Source organism: Somniosus microcephalus, chromosome 13 (assembly GCF_052327205.1).
Source record: "Somniosus microcephalus isolate GS21.2 chromosome 13, FLI_Smic_1.0, whole genome shotgun sequence".
NCBI lineage: Eukaryota > Metazoa > Chordata > Chondrichthyes > Squaliformes > Somniosidae > Somniosus > Somniosus microcephalus.
The window spans coordinates 156,900,524-156,922,908 of record NC_140999.1 but is presented as its reverse complement, the minus strand read 5'-3'; the positions used below and the strand labels follow the sequence as shown (position 1 = coordinate 156,922,908).

The 22,385-nt window shown below is 46.0% G+C and overlaps 1 protein-coding gene across 1 annotated transcript in view; it reads right to left on the bottom strand.

Annotated features, from left to right (window-relative positions):
- Positions 1-22,385, bottom strand: part of LOC147108699 (sterile alpha motif domain-containing protein 10-like) — a 147,149-nt gene that overhangs the window by 107,443 nt on the left and 17,321 nt on the right. The window lies entirely within an intron of this gene.

The following is a 22,385-nucleotide window of genomic DNA, read 5'->3' as shown; positions in this document are numbered from 1 at the left end:
ACGGTGGTGGTGCAATGTGAGGATAAGAAGATTCGAGCCTGGGATATAATCCAGGTAGTTCATGAGGACTGTGGTGAGGGAAGCTGTTTTGCCTGCCGACCAAAACCAAATGTGGGATTTGAGGTGACGGTCAGTGGCCGTGAGGAGGTGGAAAAACTGCTGCTCAGTCTGAAAGTTGGGGAGAAATTTTCGGAGGTGACTCTGCTATATTCAGAGGAGGTGGTGGTTTCATTTTTGAACTTGCCTGTGTATATCAAGGACGAAGTGCTGAGCAAAAAGTTGGAGTCGTGGGACATTAAAATCTGTTCCGAAATAAAGAGGTACTATCCGGGAACACGGGTAGCAGACGGAACCCGGTATGTAAAGGTGCAGTTCCCAGAGGGGGTGAGGTCTTTGCCTTACAGTATGAAGTTCGAGACACTGGAAGGAGTACAGTACTTTCGTGTGCTGCACGATAACCAAGTAAAGGTGTGTTACTATTGTCTGGGACATGACCATCCCGTAAGAAACTGTCCTGATTTGTATTGTTACTATTGCGGTGAGTCGGGACATATCGCATGGAGCTGCAAGGTGGAGAGCTGTGGGGTGTGTCGTAAAGGCCCCGCCCGCTGTGAGTGTGTGGCAGAAGGGAGCGAAATGAGTAATGAGGAGATGGCAGCAGGAGAGGAGTGTGGAATGGCCGGAGGTGCGGTGCAGTCGGAGGACACAGCCGGTAAAATGAAGGAAAAAGGAGCACAGGAAGAGGCAGAGATTGGCGGAGCGGAGATCGAGATGGAGATGACGGAAAACACGGCGAGTGCTATGGAGGGGAATAAAGGCAGCAGCAGGCAGCAAGGGTCGAGTGCAGACTCGAGCCTTAGTGCAGTTCGGCTCCCCCTGGGGAGTCTGGTGTCTGCGGGGGGAGAGGAGGCAGGAGCGGGGTGTGTGGTGGAAGTGAGTGCTCCAGGGAGAGGTGGGGAGTCGGATATTTTGGTGAGTGGGAGGGGACAGGGCGGGGAGAGGGTGCAAGAGGCAGGAGCCTTAAAGGGACAGCAGAATGGGATCAGCGAGATAGAGACGTCAGAAGGGAACAATTTAGGTGCGCCATTGTCCCATGGAGTGAGGGAACAAGGTGCAAGGGTCAGAGGTAGAGATGTGGTCGAAGGGGGCGGCACAGTGGGAGAAACTGCGATAGCAGGAAGACTCTCTATGGGAGATGAAGTATCTGACAGGGAGCAGGATTATGTATCTGACGGGGAGCAGGCACAGGGGGTTGCAGAAGAGCTTGAGTGTGAGGAATTAGAGGGGGACAGAGACATGGAAGTCGGGGATGGGGTGGCATCATGTGGAAAGGGAAAGGTTAGTGAGGGGCAGAAGGAGGGAGAAAGGGTAGCTCCTGTGTCCAAACTTAAGGCAAGGAAGAGGCTGAAACAGCAGGAAGGGGTCAAACAGGAGGGGAAAAAGAGCCGGAGGCTGCAGGAAAAAGCAACAGCTGCCCGAAAAGTTGAGAAGGAGCATGAGAGGAGGGAAGAGCCAGAGATTAATGATGGGGAGATTATTGGGCATACTTCCCTTCTTTGGAGCCATGATTACATTGGTCTCGATCAATGTGAACGGACTGAGGGGTGAGAAGAAATTGCAGCAGTTGTTGCAGGGTTTTAAAGGCACGGACTTGTTGTGTCTGCAAGAAACCTTTTGGGATGAGGATATTCTAGAAAGAGTTCAGAAGGTTTGGAAGGGAGAGGTGTTTGCAAGTTGTGCAAACAATAACCGTAGAGGGGTGGCTGTTTTGGTGAGTCCGTCCATAGAAGAGAACGTTGCCTTGGTGGACAAGGACACTGAGGGGAGATTTTTATGGCTAAGGGTAAAATTGGAGGGATTTAATTGCGATCTTTTTAATATCTATGCACCGAACTATCATTGCAAGCGTCGCGAGTTTTTTTGGGGGTTATTCACTGAAGTGGCAGAGGTGGAAAATCCTTGTATAGTGGGGGATTTTAATGTATTTTTATCTTGGATGGACATTTCAGCCCAGATGACCTTTAAAGAGGATAACTCCAGAGGGATGATTATAAAAATGATGGCAAATTTAAATTTGAGAGACTTATGGAGGGACCGGAACCCCATAAAAAGGGAGTTCTCCAGAGCAGGTTGGGTGGGTGATGTTTTAAAACAGAGCCGAATAGATTTTGTATTAATGCGGGAAGGGTTAAATTCGGAGGTGATGGAGATTTATTATAAAAAAAGTATTTTTTAGTGATCACTCGGCTTTGGTTCTTAGAATTAGGAACAGCAGAGTTAAGATCGGTTCAGGGGAGTGGATTTTAAACAATCAATACCTGAAGGAAAGTGCTTATAAAGAAGGGATTATAAATATAATAAAGAATGCTCGGAAGGAACTTTTGTTCTTGAAAGAAAGAAGAGTTTGGTGGGACAATTTCAAATATGAGGTAAAAGTTTTTTCGGTACGTTATGGGAAATAGAGGGCGGCAGCTAACCGGCATCGAGAAGAGAATATAAACAAAAGGTTTACGGATGTCTGTAAAGCAGTTGACGGAGGGGATAAGGGAGCTGAGACTAAGTTCCGGGTGCTAAAGGAAGAGTGGGAATTATTGCAAGCTGAAAAATGCAAGGGGGCCATTCTCCGTGCAAAGGCTAGAGATGCATTGGAGGGCGAAAGATGCACTAGATATTTTCTAGAGCAAGAGAAGCTGCGACAGAGATTATCGTTAATTGAGGAGTTGAAGGTTGGGGAGAAGATCATTCATGAAAGTGAGGAGATTTTGGAGGCGGCTAGCAGCTTTTATCAAGAGCTATATACAAAAGAAGACATTTCCAATTTGGAGATGGAGAAGGTTACTGCTTTTATTGAAAAGGGTTTAAAGGAGAATGAGAGAAGCATGCGTGATAAAGAAGTAGGATTAGCGGAAATAAAAATAGCAATAAGTGGAATGAAGGGGGGGAAAAGCCCAGGGTCCGATGGACTAAGTGCAGAATTTTATAAGGAATTTTTCGAAATTTTAAGTCCATTGCTCTTAGAAGTTTTTAAGGAAATTAAAATTGAGGGAAGCCTGGCCCCATCTATGAGGAGAGGAATCATAAGCTTAGCTTATAAAAATAAAGGGGATAGACGGGATCTGAAGAATTGGAGGCCCATCACACTATTAAATGTGGATTATAAGATCTTGGCGAGGGTTATGGCAAATCGTTTGAAGGAGGTGTTACCGGAGATAGTTTGGCCCTCTCAGTCCTATGGAGTCATAGGCCGGGACATCGCAGACTCTGTGGTCTCAATCCGAGATGCGATAGAGCTCATGGAAGAGAGTGGGAGGGAGGCTTATGTATTAAAGATAGATCAAGAGAAAGCCTTTGATAGGGTCTCTCATGAGTTTTTATTGAAGGTTTTGGAAGCATTTGGTTTCAAGGAAAATTTCATTCAGTGGATAAGGATTTTTTATTCAAACATATTTAGCTGTGTTAAATGTAATGGTTTTTTATCTAAGTATTTTCCGATACAGAGATCAGTGAGACAGGGTTGTGCCCTGTCCCCACTGCTGTACACATTGGTAGCAGAACCATTAGGTTACATGATGTGAAAGAAACAAGGTGTAGTTGGGATTGTGGTACCCAGTTCCGGGCTGGTGTCGGTGATACACCAATATGCAGATGACACAACCTTAACATTGAGAAATGGGGAGTCAGTGAGGAAAGCTATGGAGGTAGTGGAGGAATATTGTAGAGCTTCAGGTGCCAGAGTGAATTATAGTAAGTCCCAATGCCTGGTTGCAGGGAGGGGTAGGGGGGAATGGTTGGGGGAATGTCCCTTTAAGGTGGTAGAGGTTTTGGAAGTTCTGGGGGAGCATATGGGGTGCAAGAAAGACAGGGAAGAAGTGGATCGATTAAATTGGGAACTGAAGGTTATGAAAATTAAAAAGATTTTGGGAAGATGGGAAAGAAGGTGGTTGAAAGTGCAAGGAAGAGCGACAGTGGTGTCTGCTCTCCTGCTATCTAAGCTATGGTACTTATTGACGGTGGAGGATATTCCTGAGTGGGCGGAAAAGTCCATCCGAGAGGCTTGTGTGAGGTTTTTATGGGAAGGGAAACCAGCCTTGGTGGCTTACAATACCATCAGTGGACGGAGAAATCAGGGAGGACTCAACTTCCCAGATACTGATTTGAAGAAAAAATCCTTTAGAATCAAATGGGTGAAGAGATTTCTTCAGAAGTCAAATTCAAGTTTTTGGAAGAGTTGTTTTGAGCATTTTTTTAAATGAAGTGGGATAGGAGGGCAGGGGATATTGTATATGGAATACAATAATATGTTTTTGAAATCAATTAAGCTTCTCCCTAGGTTTTATAAGGGGGTTGTAGAGACTTGGGCTCAATTTTTAAAAAGTGTGCAGTTTATGCCCAAGGGGGCTGAGGAATTTTTAGAACAGCCTTTATTTTTGAACAGGTGGGTCAACATCGAAGGAGAGGTTTTATTTAATCAAGCTTTTATAAAAGCTGGGATTATATTGGTGAAAGATGTATTATACGAGGTGATTCCAGGTTGGTTGCCGGAAGCGATAGTGAGGGACATGGTGTGGGAGGAGGATCAGGAGGTAGAAGGAAAAGCAATAGGAATCATGTATGAGAAGATTGTGAGGGCAATACCACAGGATTGGATGGAAGAAATAAATGCGGAAATCTCCAAAGGAAGTAAAATGCGTCCTGCTTTTCCAAGCTTTGTACTGGAGAAAGGGGGAGAGTTAGTCCAATTTGACAACTGTAATACTCGAGATTTCTATGAGGTATTCAGAGAATGGAGATTCAAGACCCCTGCTGGTCAGGAGTTTTGGCAGAGTATATACCCACAGCTGGACTTCAACAGGATTTGGAAGGGAGTGTGGGCGAATTTTAAATGCCCAGAATGGATTGAACTGGATTTCAAATTGGCTCATAACCGGATTTTTACCATGACGGTCTTGTGCAAGATTGGACGAGTGGAGGCGGCAACTTGCCCAATGTGTGGGACACAGGATGAGACTCTGTCCCATTTACTGGTGTTATGTCCGCAGTTAAATGACTTTAAGTACTATGTTCGACAGATGTGTGAAGCTTTTTTGCTGGGTGGGGACCGAACAGCGAGAATGGGAATCCCGTGGGACTCAATTTTGAGATGGGGATTGCAGGAGAGTCTGCCAGAGTCTAGCGGAGCGGCAATTAATTTAATGTTCAGTTTGGCTAGATTCGTGATTGTGCAAAGAAGGAATGCTCTGTTTTTTAAGGGGAGGAGAATCAATCTAAAAGAGTATTTTAAATATAAGCTAAAACACCATTATAAGGCTCTGTGGATGTTTTATTCAGAAAGGAATTTAAGGACAGTATTTTACAACCAATTTTTAAAGTACAATCGATTAATATATGTTACAGGTGACAAATTAAACTTCAGGTTTTGATGTTAAAATGTGGTGGCGGAACGGCTGTGCAGGGCAGTGGAATTGATTTGTATCATACAATGTAATGATCAAGATGTTGTAAATGTTCTTAATGTTCAATAAAGTATTATAAAAAAATTTTTTTTTAAAGTAGGTAGCACACTCACCTCTGAGTCAGAAGGTTGTGGGTTCAAGTCCCACTCCAAGAACTTTAGCACATAAAACTAAGCTGAAACTCCAGTGCAGTGCTGAGGGAGTGCTGCACTGTTGAGACGTTTGGATGAGATGTTAAACCGAGGCCCCGTCTGCTCTCTCAGGTGGACGTAAAAGATCCTAATGCATTATTTCGAAGAAGAGCAGGGGAGTTATATATTTATCCCTCAACCAACATTACAAAAACAGATTATCTGGTCATTATCACAGTGCTGTTTGTGGGACCTTGCTGTGTGCAAATTGGCTGCTGCGTTTCCCACATTACAACAGTGACTTCTCTTCAAAAGTACTTCATTGGCTGTAAAGCGCTTTGAGACGTCCGGCAGTCGTGAAAGGCGCTGTATAAATGCAATTCTTTCTTTCATTATTGGCTTGCTGAAACAATGCTTCCGCTGCCTGGACCGCTCTGGAGGAGCCCTGCAGTACATGGGTATCAAGATTCGTGGTGGTCTGCTGCATGCTGCACAACATCGCCATCATCAGGGCACAGCCCTTGCCATCATCCGTAAGGCAAGCAGCTGAGGAGGAGCAGGAGGAAGAGGAAGGGAGGAGCCAACCTAGACAGCTCCTTTCTGGCCAGGCTGTCCATGAATAACTAATTCGAGTGCGATGCCATTAACCCCAACCCCAATTCTCCATTCACCAACAGTCCCACAGTTCTTACCTTCCTTCTGTCACTGACCATCACAGCATCCACTTGGTCACAAAGCAAAAATAAAAGCCGCCACAAAATAAACATTCCAAACCAAATTTATAAATGAAATCATGCCATTGTCGGAATGTCTAGTTCCTATCCAAAAGGCTGAGGTCCACTCAGGCGATCCAATAAACGAGGTTTAATGAAAACTAACAGAGTTTAACGGATAACTACAGGAGAGCATCGAATATAGGTCTAGTCAGTTCGGAGGCTCCACGAGGACTGCTTGGGCGGTCCCGTGGCTGACGTCATGATGTCATCACGTTTTTCCCGCCGGTGGGGGACCACGTGATGAGTGGCGTGACGTCATCGCGTTTACCCACGCTATTAAAATGATCGCGCTCTGTACATGTAAACAGTGAAAACAAAGATACAGACTCAGGCTGTAGCTAACATATTATTAAAGGGAATTATATACAATTGATCGGAGTCCCTTAGTGGCTTCGCCACATGTGCCCCCCCAGAATTGTTTTTAATAGCAAAAGTAAAACGGCAAGGAGGCCTGACAAGCCTGTCAGATCGACTTCTGTAGCCTTGAAGTGGAAGCTGATGGACGGCGGGCGAGCTGGCAGGTGGTTGCGTTTGATCTGGCACGGCGACTGTGGGCGGTCGGCCACGTTTCGGCGGTTGTGCAATCTCGACTGGGCGGTCAAGGTTCAAGTGAGCCGGCTTCAACCGGTCAACCGAAATGTGGTCCGGTTTACCTCCGATATCGACCGAAAAAGTTTTGCCTCCCGGCTCTATCACGCGGAAAGGACCAGTGTAAGGGGGTTTGAGCGGATCCCGATGAGCGTCGTGGCGGATAAACACATAGTCGGCGTTCTTCAGCTCAGTTGGGACGTGGGAGCTCTGCAAGCCGTGATGTGACGTAGGCACTGGAGCAAAACTTCTGGCCGCCTCCTGGTGGCTGATGAGCTGCTGGGATGCGGACCATGGCTCTGTTGGAGTCGGAAGGAAATCCCCTGGTACACGTAGCGGCTGGCCATATACGAGCTCCGCCGAGGATGATTGAAGATCTTCTTTAGGCGCCGTATGAAGACCCAAAAGGACCCATGGAAGCCTATCCACCCAGCCCGCGCCTTGAAGGCTGGCTCGCAGTGCGGCTTTGAGCGACCTGTGGAATCGTTCGCACAGGCCGTTCGCCTGTGGATGGTAGGCAGTGGTGCGATGTAGCTTGATGCCGAGCCCCTGAGCCACAGCGTTCCAGAGCTCAGAAGAAAACTGCGGCCCACGATCAGACGAGATGTCCGCCGGTACCCCGAAACGGGCAACCCAAGAGGAGATGAATGCCCTGGCGACGTCTGCGGAAGTGGTGGATGACAAAGGAACCGCCTCCGGCCATCGAGTGGTGCAGTCCACCATTGTAAGAAGATGAGTAAACCCGTGCGAAGGCGGAAGTGGCCCCACCAGGTCCACATGCACATGATCAAACCTACGTTCTGGAACAGCGAAAGTGGCCAATGGAGCCTTGACGTGACGCTGCACCTTGGCCTTTTGGCAGACCACACAGGTGTTGGCCCAGTCGCAAACATCCATGTGCATGCCCTGCCACACGAATTTGGACGACATCAGCCGTTGCGAGGCCTTCATGCCAGGGTGCGACAACCCGTGTATGGCGTCAAAAACTTTTCGGCGCCAGGCGACCGGCACAATAGGGCGAGGATCTCCTACGGAGACATCGCAGAGTAGCGTAGTGCCCGCGGCATGGAATTTGACGTCGGCCGCTTGGAGGCTAGAGGGGTTGGTTCTGTAAGATTGGACTTCCGGATCCGAGGCTTGATCCGCAGCCATGAGGGCATAGTCGATGCCGAGCTGGACTGCATGAACGGTTGCGCGGGAGAGGCAATCCGCCACCAGGTTGTCTTTACCGGACACATGCTGAATGTCAGTGGTGAATTCTGAGATAAACGTCAACTGACGTTGTTGCCGAGCTGACCACGGTTCGGCGGTCTTGGCCATAGTGAACGTTAGTGGCTTATGGTCCACAAAAGCCGTGAACGGACGTCCCTCTAGCAAGAACCGGAAATGGCGGATGGCCAGAAAAAGGGCCAGCAACTCCCGGTCGAACGTGCTGTACTTCTGTTCGTTTCGCCGTAGTTGACGGCTGAAAAACGCCAGCTGTTGCCACGTCCCATGCACCCACTGTTCCTGCACTGCGCCGATGGCGTAGTCTGATGCATCGGTGGTAAGGGCGATGGTGGCACCTGGCAGCGGGTGCGCCAGCATGGTTGCGTTGGCTAAGGCGCCTTTTGTGTCAACGAACGCCCGGTCCATGTCGACCGTCCAGCTAATCGGATCCTTGCCGGACTTGCCCTTGAGGGCCTCGTACAGGGGCTGCATGAGCAGAGCTGCATTAGGGACGAGCCGGTGATAAAAATTTACCATCCCGAGGAACTCCTGCAGGGCCTTGATGGTCTGCGGGTGCGGGAATGAAGTAACTGCCTCCACCTTCGTTTGCAGGGGAATTGCACCGTCCGATGTGATGCGATGGCCTAAGAAATCAATCTGCTGCAGGCCAAACTGGCACTTGGCCGGGTTGATGATCAAACCGTGTTGACTGAGGCGTCGAAAGAGGGTGCGTAAATGGCAGATGTGTTCCTCTTTATTAGGGCTGGCGATGAGGATGTCCTCGAGGTAGACGAATAGAAACATGAGGTCCCGAAGCACGGAGTCCATCAAGCGCTGGAAAGCCTGTGCAGCGTTCTTCAATCCAAACAGCATCCGCAGAAATTCAAACAGGCCGAATGGGGTGATGACTGCAGTTTTCGGGACGTCTTGCGGGTGTACGGGGACCTGGTGGTAGCCACGGACAAGGTCGACTTTTGAAAAAATGGTATTTCCCGCCAAATGGGCAGAGAAATCCTGAATATGAGGGATCGGGTACCGATCAGGAGTAGTGGCGTTGTTCAGGCGTCGGTAGTCGCCGCAAGGCCGCCATCCGCCGCCAGGTTTCGGAACAATGTGGAGAGGCGAAGACCAGGGACTATTCGACCGGCGAATAATCCCTAGCCGCTCCATCGTGTCGAACTCCACTTTCGCAGCCGCAAGCTTGCCAGGTTCGAGGCGCCGGGCCCGTGCGTAGACCGGGGAGCCAGTAGTGGTGATGTGATGTTCGACACCATGTTTCGTGGCCGTGGAAGAGAAAGTGGGTCTGGTCAGGTCTGGGAAATCTCCGAGGAGGCGAGTGAAGTCATCCGGAGGTGGGAATGCACAGGAGACAGTGCGCGACACGGTGTTACCACGGTGGCATGGGATGGAGTGAAAAGTGGCCGCATTGATCAACCGGCGGCGCCGTACATCCACCAGGAGGCCGTTGGCGCACAAAAAATCCACCCCGAGGATGGCTTGAGAGATTTTGGCCGTGATGAAATCCCAGTAAAACCGCTGGCCGCCGAAGCACACCTGGAACCGCCATCTACCGAAGGTCCCAATGGCCCCGCCATTAGCCACCTCAAGGGAAGGGCCGTGCCCCCCGGCTTGTAGGTCAAGATTTGACGCGGGTAGGATGCTACACTGCGCCCCGGTGTCGCAGAGGAAACGTCGACCAGATAGGGAGTCGTGATGAAGAGGAGTTTTCCCGAATTACTGGTTGCCATCGCAGCCGCGGGGCGCTCGTTATAACCGGTCCTCTTTCGACAGGGTTGCTGCTGGGTTTTTTTTGAACGAAAAGCTGCAGGGAGGGCAGCAGCATCTTGCTTTCGCGCCAAAACGGGCATGGTAGAAGCACAACCCCGCAGGTTGAGGGGCTGGAGCAGCGTCTGTGGGGGTGGGCGCCTCGTGGCAGCGCAGTACTGTTGTGTCACTGCGAAGATCTTGTCCGCTTTGGCAGCCAGCTCTGCGCAGTCTGTGACTTCCGACCTGGCTAGGGCAGCCTGAACTTGCTCCGGTAGCTGGCTGAGGAATAGTTCCCTGAAGAGGAAGCATTCTGGTTCGGAGCCCAGGAGCGTGAGCATTTGGCTCATGAGCTCGGAAACTTTGGAGACCCCGAGGCCGGGCATAGCGAGCAGCCGGCGGGCGCGCTCTGACTTCGTGAGCCCGAAGACCTGTAACAACCGCGCCTTTATCGTTTCATACTTGCGATCTTCTGGTGGATTACCAAGCAGGCTGACGATCCGCGAGGCTGTGGTGCTGTCGAGGGCGGAGACCACGTAATAGTAACGAGTCTGATCCACAACAATGTTCCTGATTGCGAACTGGGCTTCAGCCTGGATGAACCACACGGCTGGCTGTTGCTCCCAGAACTGTGGTAGCTTCAAAGCAACGGCGTTCGATTCCATGTTCAGTAACTTCTGCGAAAACCATTCGCAAAAGTCGGGGTCACCAATGTAGGAATGTCTAGTTCCTATCCAAAAGACTGAGGTCCACTCAGGCGATCCAATAAACGAGGTTTAATGAAAACTAACAGAGTTTAATGGATAACTACAGGAGAACATCGAATATAGGTCTAGTCAGTTCGGAGGCTCCATGAGGGCTGCTTGGGCGGTCCCGTGGCTGACGTCATCACGTCATCACGTTTTTCCCATCGGTGGGGGATCACGTGATGAACGGAGTGACATCATCACGCTTACCCGCGCTATTAAAGTGATCGCACTCTGTACATGTAAACAGTGAAAACAAAGATACAGACACAGGCTGTAGCTAACATATTATTAAAGGGAATTATATACAATTGATCGGAGTCCCTTAGTGGCTCCGCCACACCATATTGCATATAAACATAAACTAATCACCCTTGTGCATTCTCTTAGTATCTGTCTTCCGTGTGCCTTTGCCTGTCCTCGTGCTCCTATGCAGTGCTATCCCAGTGGCTGCAGCATGGCTGGTGGAAGGCTGCTGACTTTCAGTGGAGGAGTCTGCATATAGCCTTGGAGGACAACCTCGAGCGTCTCTGGTCCTAGAAGGCCCGGCTGCAGATTGCACCATCTCAGCATGCGTGGCAGCAGTCTGGGCTGACAGGCAACAGCAAGGGCACTGGCAGAGTCACAGTGCTGGGAGGACGAATGCTGTCATCCTGAGAGAGGACAGCAGACTCATGCTCTATGAGCCACTGCCACCTCCCCAGGGCGGCGCCTAAGCAATCCTAGTAATCTGTTAGAGGACAGATTGCGGGACTGTTGTGACACCCTGCAAGCCCCTTTGAACACTGTAATCCACAGGCATGATGGCAGCAGTCTGAGCTTGCATGGCAGCACTCACACATTGGGTGTTTGCTGCTTGTGCTGCAATATAAGTCCTCCACCAACCTGCCCCTGCCACACAGTACTGCTCCCCGATTATCAAAATCCACGACAAGGCCTTGGACAACGTGAACCACTTTCCATACCTCGGGAGCCTACTGTCAACAAGGGTAGACGTGATGACGAAGTCCAACACCGCCTTCCGTGTGCCAGTGCAGCCTTCGGTCACCTGAGGAAGAGGGTGTTTGAAGACCAGGACCTCAAACCCAACACCAAGCTCATGGTCTACAGAGCAGTAGTGCCACCCGCCCTCCTGTATGCTTCAGAGACATGGACCATGTACAGCAGGCACCTCAAAGCACTGGCGAGGTACCACCAATGCCATCTCTGCAAGATCCTGCAAATCCATTGTCAGGATAGGCGCACCAACGTCAGTGTTCTCGCTCAGGCCAACATCCCCAGCATCGAAGCTTTGACCACGCTCGATCAGCTCCAATGGACAGGCCACATCGTCCGCATGCCCGATACAAGACTCCCAAAACATGTGCTCTACTTGGAGCTCCAACATGGCAAGAGAGCCCCAGGTGGGCAGAGGAAATGCTTCAAGGACACCCTCAAAGCCTCCTTGAAAAAGTGCAACATCCCCACCGACACCTGGGAATCCCTGGCCCAAGACCGCACAAAGTGGAGGAGAAGCATCCGGGAAGACGCCGAACACCTCAAGTCTCTTCGCCGGGAGCAAGCGGAGGCCAAGCGCAAACAGCAGAAGGAGCGCACGTCAACCCAAGCACCCCACCCACCCGCCCCTTCAACCACCATCTGTCCCACCTGTGACAGAGGCTGTAGGTCCCGTATTGGACTCATCGGTCACCTGAGAACTCATTTTTAATGTGGAAGCAAGTCATCCTCGGTTCCAAGGGACTGCCTAAGAAGAAGAGAAGCTGGAAAGGATGGGCTCCAAGCTCTGCACAAAGTTAGTGCTGGACTCCTCCATGCTCCTTGACATTGAATGCTGGCTTTCTGGCAGGCTTCCCAAAGCCTTTCGTTGTGCACCTCCATCAGCATTCTTCTGTAGGTTGCCCCATCGAAGTCCTCATCTGAATGCTCTGCAGCGGAACCCATGTGCGACTTCACCCTCCCACGAGCTGGCACCTGCACTATCCTTGCCCCCTGCCCTGGCTGCAGCGCACTCGTGCCCGGTTTCTCAGTACTTGCAGATCCCACCTCTAATCTATCATCTAACGTACATGCAGTATCTGTATCTGAGCTGGTGGCTGTGAGTGTGAAATCAAATGGTGGTGCTGGGTCTTCATCATCACTCTCTTCTTGGTGTTCCTCTATTGCCTGGCCAGGTTGCACCTCTTGGGTATCTGAAAGGAAAAAGGCATTAAGGGTAAGGTTGTAGTGAGGCGGGCGGGGGAAATTAAGAGTTGCATGCTTACAACATCTGCAGCTTGTAAATCAGAAGAGATTGTGAAATGAGGGGGAAGTGGGATGTGAGACGGAGTATTAGGTATGATGGTTTCTTCAATGGTTTCAACCCCTCCGCTTGCCATGGCCTCAGCAATGGCTGTCTCCTCCATAGGGATTAGGATATGCAGGCATGCCAATGCCCGACCTGTTAGCTCCTGCTCTCTCCAGTTGTGTGCCATCTTGTCATGCAAGAGAGAGGGAAATGTATTGGTGAGTATGGTGCAATCTGTTTGGATGATGTGGCTATCATGGTTGAATAGCTGGCAGTGTGTGCAAGCTGTGAGATGTGGGTGTGAGGCTTGGAGCAGAGCTAGGTGTGAGGGTAAGGTGAAGCATATGAATGTTAGATATGAATCCTGATTGATAGAGATTGTTGGGAGATGAGTCAGAGGGGTGTTGTTAATTGAGCAGTGGCTGAGGCTAGTGGTGCAGTTGGTAGAATTTGACATTTGAAGATGCATTCACTGACCTTGACCACTCGTGTGAGGTCATTGAACAACTTGCGGTACTGCATCCACGTCCTCAGTGCATCACTCCTGGTATTGACCTCCATGGCTATCTGCTCTCATTGCCTTTAGACCGTGTGTCTGGAGGGCCTCCTGCCATCCCCCCTGCGGATACAGGACTTCTCTCCTCTTTTCCACCTCCTCCACCATGACCTCTAGTGCAACGTCTGAAAACCTTGAAGCCCGCTCTCTCCCATGTTATCCCATCCCTCACTGTTTCCCAGAATAGATTCACTTCCTGCAAGACTCCAGCATCTGCTCTAGCCACAATGCACCTTCCCTTTAAGAGGTGCAGGCTAGCTTTAAGCAGTGCAGGCTAGCTATAAGTGGTGCTCGAAAGTTACAACTTTGAGCCCCACTGCTGATATGTACAGCCAATGAGCAGCGTGGTTAGCACTGACTGCACACAGAAATCATTATAATGAGCAGGCAGCACGAAGTTGGCATGCTGCCTGCATTTCCATCAACGGGCGTGGTTTAATCACGCATCATGATCCCCGTGCCCATTTTCGGGGGCTATCCAATTTAGCCACCCCTTATTTCTGACACCTGTGCTACTGCTGCTCTTAGGCCAGCTGCTAGGACGTGGGTAACAGTGGCTACAGTGACTCATCTACTGACTTTTTTCGTGGCTAACTATGGGGAAACAATTTAACCTCCGTTGTTGTGGATGTGGGTTTGATTGATTTTCAAAATGGATTTACTAAGTTAGAACACAAGTGCCTCATGGTGAAGAAAATAGCAGTTAAAATTAAGAGGAATGTGGCCACATGGAGAGAAAAATGTTTGGAGGGTAGTGGTAAAAGGAAGTTTCTTGGAATGGAAAAGTATAGTGAGTCATGTTCTATAGAGGTCCATTTGAGATTGCTCTTACTATATACATCAGGAATTGAAGGAATTATATTAAAAAGAAAGACTTGCATTTATATAGCACATTTCACAACCACCAGATGTCCCAAAATGCTTTACAGCCAATGAGATACTTTTTTTTGAAGTGCAGTCATTGTTGTAAGACTTTCTGATGACACCAAATTTGGGGAGGTAGAACAAATTTTGACAAAGATTGTGAAAGACTGCAGGGGGAAAAGATAGGCTAGCAAGCTGGGCAGATAGGTGGCAGATGCAGTACAAGTAGAAAATGTGAAGTAATAAAGTTTGGACTAAGAATAAGGAAAAGGAATATACCTTAAATGGTAAGAATTTAAACCAAGCTGTGGGACCTCGATGTGCAGAAAAACAGGCCATTAAACACCAGAAATAGCTTACAATATAAAAAGGCAACCAAATCTTTTTGTTTTGTATCTAAAGGCATAGAATACACATGCAAGAGATAATATTGAACTTGCATAAGACCTTAGTTAGATCACACTATTATTTATTGTTTTGAGCACCCCATGGAAAAAGGTACAACTTTGATTCAATAGGATGTTACCAGTAATGAGTGGTTATAGTTATGAAGAGAGACTGAAAATGTAAGGGTTTTTTAATTATAGCTGAAAACTTTGAGGTGATGTGCTAGAGGTCTTCGTGATTATCAAGAATAACAATAAGGTAAACTATGATAAATTGATAGACAAGATGTTAATGAGTGGGTGAACTGTAATATAATCATAAAGAGCTAATTGGGGAGGTTGGAAAATTTGTTTCTGGAGAGGATGGTTAGAATGCAAAATTCTCTGCCACAAAAAATTGTTGAAGCAGAGTCCATTAATTCTTTTAAAAGGGAATTATATGCTTGAAAAAGAGAAATATGAAAGGGTATGAGGAGCAATCAGGAGCATGGGATTAGACGAAATGGCTCATGTGGAGAAAAACATTGGAACCAACTTAATTGGCCAAGCTCCTGTGCTATAACATTGTATGATTCTATGAATGTGCTGCTAATTCTAACTGAAAAGAAGAAAGGATTCAATGTAGGTTAGCAAAATTATTTTTTGTGTAAATTACTGTATTTTACCAAGGAAGTGACAGCAGATCATTGTAACAAGATTTTATAAGTTTAAATTTTGAATTAAAAAGAAAAACAGTTGAATGCAAGAGTTTTAAGTGTTAAATGCAGATTCTGTATAGATTCTATAATATTCATGATAAAAAAATTGATGTTTATAATGGCTTCTGTTGAATCAAAACATACATATTTTGAAAGCTGAAGTCTGAATCCAGGTATCAACTGCAGTTTGCGTTAAGGTTTCTCCTACTTTTGCCAATCTGAGCTGGACTGTTGATGTGGTAATGAGGATATGGGGAAAATAACTGCTGCCCTCTTATGGAAGATTTATCAATGAGCAGCATTAATTGTGTCCATAGAGATGCCTAAAACCTGAAATTGTCCTGTTAAGGCAGACATTGCAGATGTAGGCAGCTAACCCAGGTGAGGGAAAGAAAATCAATTATTTTTTGAAGCATTTGAATCTGCGAGCTGAGTATGTAGACAACAAAGTTCTGTGCAAGTAGGGCCCAGATTTTGCTGGAGTGGGGCATCTCCAAGCATGCCCCGTTAGTTAGACTTGTTCTTGCATGTTTAGGTTTTTAAATTTTTTGCCCACAAAGTTGCTGGAAGTGTGAGGTGATAATGGCAACAGGGCACCTGAGACCTTGGTGAACAAGGGACAAACAGTGTATCTACTTAACCAATGAGATTAAAGGATTGAGAAATAAACAGGAAGGAATGAGAAGTGGGTGAATTCAATGTCAAATCAAGTACAGAAAGAGAGATAAAGAGAGGGAAAGAAAGATTGGATTGAGAGAGGAAAAAAACCAGAAAGGAAAAGTAAGATTTAAAAAAAAAAAAAAAATTTGCCATTTTTTAAATCTCCTAAAACAATTCACAACCTGAAGGAATGAGACACCACACTTCTAACTGTGCACTTTCTAGGCAAGAGAGGTTGATTGGCAGTCATTAACAATTATCATGTTGTTAAAAGGGTACTTACATTGTTAATTGCTAGACTTAACTTACTGTGATGCAGTTAATCAGCAATTAATGTGCAAATGTAGCAACTTCATGAAAATCTCAGGGAGGTGTTGTTTTCACGAAGCTAACAGTGGAGCGGCGCAAATCATCCAGCAACTTGTGGTGATTTGCAATTCACGGGGTATCTCTTCCTCGCCATAATTTGCTGGCTGATTTGGGGATTAATAACGGTGTGCATCGTTCAGCCGCCCTTAGTTTTTCAGCAAAATCTAGGCCATCATTTATGGAGTATCATGCGGTAATGTTCACAGGCAATGTAAAGTTAATGAAGCTCCACATACTAGTACAGATGAACTTGCTAATTTATATCCTACTTACGCAGCAATTTTTGTGCTGAACTTGCATAAATCTGGCATGAAGATCATAATATAAAGTCAAAGATCATAATATGAATCCCAAAACACCTCAGCTGCACTGTCTGCACAAAGACCCACCCAAAGTCGTGGTCCAGCAGTGGGGTAACTCTTGGGAGGATTTGGTCAAACAGCTGAAGCTGACAATACCCCAGAATCTAATGCATGTCATAACATCACAACATCCTGATGTGCACTGCAGCACCACAAGTAAGTTTTAATGTGTGTACAGCCAGGTTATATCAGCTGCACATAAGTAGTTGCTTTGTCTTCCTCATAAATCATTGCACCACTGCCAGGATACAAGAATGTACAGAATGCATTGTGTAAGTGTCATGCATGCATTCATACCTGTCAGAATTATAGAGACAGCTGGAACACCCTATTACGTGTAGTCCATGTAATTTGGCTGGTATAAGTGAGACAGTGTTATTTAAAGAAACTCACTTATGCTGCCCAAGCAAGTAGAACAAGTACATTACACAGGTAAAGCCAAAAAAAAGTCAGAATAATTTTATATTGTTTCTGCTGCTGAATGGATTGACCATTATTATGAATTGAGTTTGAATTGGGCATCGACTATGCAACTTGTGTTACATAGTTTCAATTAGATTAAGTGTTCATTTTTAAATTCAATATAGGTTTTTAAAATAACGAATTAACTAGACTCGTAGCTGACACCAACATGCTAGCTCAATCTTGGATGGTATATCGTTTCCAGCTCTCACGCCAATGCTCATCCATCACTGAAGACGTGCTAAGAATCACATCAGCACACTATAGCTGTATTTAAATTAGTAAATTGGCGTGTCAGTCTTGGCTCAGTGGTAGCACTCTTGCTTTTGAGTCAGAAGGTTGTGGGTTCAAGCCTCACTCCTGACACATGAGCACCAAAAGCTAGGCTAGTATGTCAGTGCAGTACAGAGGGAGTACCATACTGTCAGAAGTGTTCTCTTTTGGATAAGACTTTAAACCAAGGTATCGTCTGCCTTCTCAGGTGGCCGTAAAAGATCCCACGGCACTATTCAAAGAAGAGCAAGGGAGATCTCCCTGTGTCCTGGTCAACATTTATCCCTCAACCAACATCTAAAACAGATAATCTGGTCATTTATTTCATTGCTGTTTGTGGGACCTTGCTGTGCACAAATTGGCTGCTGTGTTTCCTACATTACAACAGTGACTGCACTTCAAAAGTACTTAATAGATTGTAAAGCGCTTTGGGAGGTCCTGAGGTTGTGAAAGACACTATATAAAGGCAAGTTCTTTAAATTGACAAAGTTAATTAATGGAAGGTGTATGCTTAAATTGTCAGTGATTAATCTGTAATCTGTTTTAATTGCTTTGCAATATCGCGACTAAGGACTCAATAAATCTCGACCTATTATTATTTCTATACTTGTTAAAATCATATTTTATAATAATCTATTTCTGGTGTACTGTAATATAATAGCCTCCTCTAAGTTAGTGACAATTGCAATTTTTTAAGATTCCATTATGTTTACATTTTTTTTCAATTTAACAAGCACTGCCTCCCAATTCTGCTAAACACAGCTACGTACCGTAGTTCCATCACTGGGCTTTGTAGAACAGTGGAGTTAACATTACAGTAACCAGGACATAGCATTTCCACCATCTTGGCCACTTGATTTCCCAGTGGAGTTTAGGTGTTATTACTAAGTACAAGAACTGAATGTTTATAACTGGAGAGATAGATCAGAGGTTGGTGGGCAATTTGACAGCCAACCTTCTGACAGTAATTGCCAGCTTTTCTTAGAGTTGAAGATAACACACCATTTGCCCATTGGCCATTTCTTTGCATATCTGCCTCCAATCATGCAGTCAATGATTTCAGGTGTTAGGGGATTAACCACTCTGTTGAGTATCATTTCATCAGTAAAGACCTCAGTGTTGTAAAAGAGGTTGAGCATGTTTCCTGTGCAAAATGTGAATGAACTCTCTTTTTTCATTCACACAGAAATAGACCATCAGCTCAGTAACTCACTGCTGCGGCATTCAATGATAGATGATTAGTTGGCAATGCCTTACATATGAAATTCCCACAGATTTAGATGATATGATTATATAATCTGAATCTCTGAGATTTCTTGCAACTGCGTCTATCCATTTATTATTCCCAGTTTAAACATAACATTTATGGCACAAAGTCAAAATCCCATCAATGTAAGGAACAATGTTATAAGGACATAATTTGCAGATTGCTCCTCGGAGAATGATAAACTTGTTCCTAATAAGCATTGATATGATGCTATATGCAATACATAGAACCAGGTAAAACATTGTAATGCTGTAAACAACCAGACTTCAATGGAGAGTAAAACCAGCATTGCACCCAATCCCGTCAGTTTCCCGACGGGCAGGTTAGTTTAAATTGCCACCATAGTATGGCATTATGCTAATCAATATGAATCAGTTTGGAACAAGATGGATTTGGAATCAAATTGCATATAATCAGTTATCTTATACACAAAATGGTTTGACCATTTCACTTACAAAATTAAGTGCACAATTACAAATTATTGAACACATGCTCCCAATCCTTTTGGCATCTCATCACATAATGTAAAAAGTTATAAAGGTTTAGCAAAGAAGATAACAATCCCTCGCCATGATCATTTAATTATTAGCTCTGCATGGGACTTTTGTGTCACAGTTAAAAGAATAATTAAAACTTGCCTGGATTCATTTTGTAACATCACTGATCACGAGCTTCAGATGATTGCGGATGGTGGCACAACCAGGGTTTAGGGAAACTATAGCAATCTGGTAGAGTTTGTCAATTCTACTCTAGTAATGCTTAACTTTTGCAGATGCTTAAGTATATACAGGGCACTGCAGTGTGGATAATTTACTGAACACAAATGCTTTGTTTATCCTTAAGCAAAGTGATTTCAAATAAAGCTGTTGGACTATAACCTGGTGTTGTGTGACTTCTTACATTTGTCCACCCCAGTCCAACTCCGGCATCTCCACACCTTGTTTATCCTAGACCTTCATTTACACTAAAAATGACATTAGGATTGCAGTATGAAGCTTTTATGTGAACTGTCAACCCATTTTACTATGTACAGGTAGACTATCCTTTATCCGAACTTCCGAAAACCGAAAACCTCTAAAAACCGAAAGTTTTTTCGTTCAGCGTAAGTCGTGCGCACGACATGACCAGAGTGGCGCACGACTTATGCTGAGCAGGGCAGAGGGTCACAGAGTTCCCTCCTGGGTAGGAGATTGCAGGCCGAGCCGGGCAGTGTGAAGGAGGTACCGGGAGAGTGAACCCAACAATACAGCGGCCCGTCCGATAGCTGCAGCGGCCTGTCCGATATTCTTTTCTCCCCCCCCCCGACCCGACCCGAACCGAACCGCGGCCCGTCCGATATTCTTTTCTCCCCCCCCCCCACCGACCCGTCCGATATTCTTTTCTCCCCGACCTGACCCGACCCGAACCCCGACCCGAACCGCGGCCCGTCCGATATTCTTTTCTCCCCCCGCCCGACCCCCGCCCCCCGCCCGACCCCCCCCCCGACCTGAACCGCGGCCCGTCCGATATTCTTTTCTCTCCCCCCACCCGACCCCCGACCTGATTTGCGGGCCAGCTTAGTAGGAGTCAGCCGATATCCGGCTTTCCAGAGAAGCAGGAAGGGGAATGAGACATGGAACAGTCGCAAGAGGTAGCCTGAACTTTTAAAATTTATATTAAATACAAATTTTCCAGTCTTATAATAATACCTTCTGAAATCCGAAAAATTCCGAAAACTGAAACTCAGCTGGTCCCAAGGCTTTCGGATAAGGGATAGTGTACCTGTATTTGCATGGCAAATCTTGACTCAAGTACGCTGTGATTCCTTGAGCAAACATTGGTGGCGTCATCATGCCAAGTGGTAGCATCTTAACATTATTTTAATTTGTTCTCAGGATGCGGGCAGTGTTGACAAAGCCATATGTTTATTGCCATTTCTAGTTGCCCTGAGAAAATGGGGATGTGCCTTCTCCTTGAACTGCTACAGTCCGTGAAAGTTGGATATTGCTGAGCAGTTTAGAGTATGTAGAGAAAAGTTTCACATCAACATTAAGCTTCAATTGCGGAATTTCATGGTAGCACCCTTGCATCTGAGTCAGGACTAAAGCACATAAATTAGGCCTATTGAAGGAATGCTACATTGTTGGAGGTGCTGTCTTTTAGATAAAACATTAAACCAAGGGTCTGTCTTAGTCTGCCTCATCAGGTGGCCGTAACAGATCCCACAACACTATTTGAAGAAGGGCAGGAAATTCTCCTGGTGTCCTGGCCATCTGTTTTTGGAACATTATGCGCACATTGTCCACGATCGGGAGAGTGGGCTGTCGGGGATGGAGAAATGATAAGACGCTATATAAAAGCAAGTTCTTTTTCTTCCTTTACTTATGCTAGTTTTGTTTTTCATACATAGTTTGAAGATTATGTAAATGGACTAAACATTTAACAGTTGAGTATTACCTCAGATATTTGCCCATATCACCAGTTGACATGAGTCAACACATTACATGTTCCTATGTAAAATTATATCTTTCAAATGATTGTTGAGAACAAAAACTCATTGTATTTTTCACAGAGCAAAAGGCCTTTGGACCACTGTAACAACATGAATATTGTGGTTTAAGATAGAAGGATGAATACAGTCTTTTGACATAAAGTTTAAGAAGTTCAATGTTCTCAAAGAATTCCTGCAATTATGCAAATTCATTATATTGTAACTTGGTACATCTGGCATACAGTAAAGAGTTCAAGCCAGAAAAATACATAGAGACACAATTTAATAGACTCTTTCTTGTATCTCAAAAGCCCATTTGTCTCCAGTTGAGAAAAACAGCTTCTATGAAAGTGAATGACTTTTTGGTAAAGAGTTTGGGAAATAAGGGAAAACAGCAAATTTACTATTTGCCTTTACAACATTAAAAAGTGGAATATCAGGATCTCCCAGTGGATCAGTGAGATTATCCAATGACTAGCTAAGTCATATAGACCAGGAGGATCCCAGATTCGATCTGAAATCTGTGCTGAGTTAGCCAATCATGATCATGACAGCAAACCTTAGTATACAAGGTTAGGGAGGAAGAAGTGTGCTATGCTTCCCAGTCTTAATTGTTAGGCATCAGGGTTTCAAGTGGGCCTCGACGGTCTATTTATGGCATTCCAGCTCCAAATCTAACGTCGCTTCTGTATTCGGCTGTTTGCAGACTATGACGAGTGCAAAGGTGTTCCAAGCGCAGGGATCTCTTCCTGTCAGTCTGCAAAATCTAGGAAACGGATAGCCCGCTGGAGTCCAAATAAAACATTTTAATGTTGCCAAATGGTACAAGGCTTGTAAGCATTTGCACAGCTACCATTCATCCTCAGCAACTAACATAGGGATACAGCCAATCACAGCTCACACCTGCGATATGCTGGGCTCTAATCAACATGGGATTTGATCTAAGGTAGATTAGAAGGTCAAAGAAAGAGTGTGATCGCTAAATTGCAACATTTGGTTAGAGGCTGCTATATTTTAAATTTGTACAAAAAGCCTGTAGGATTAAAAAGTAAGATTTTAAATGGAAG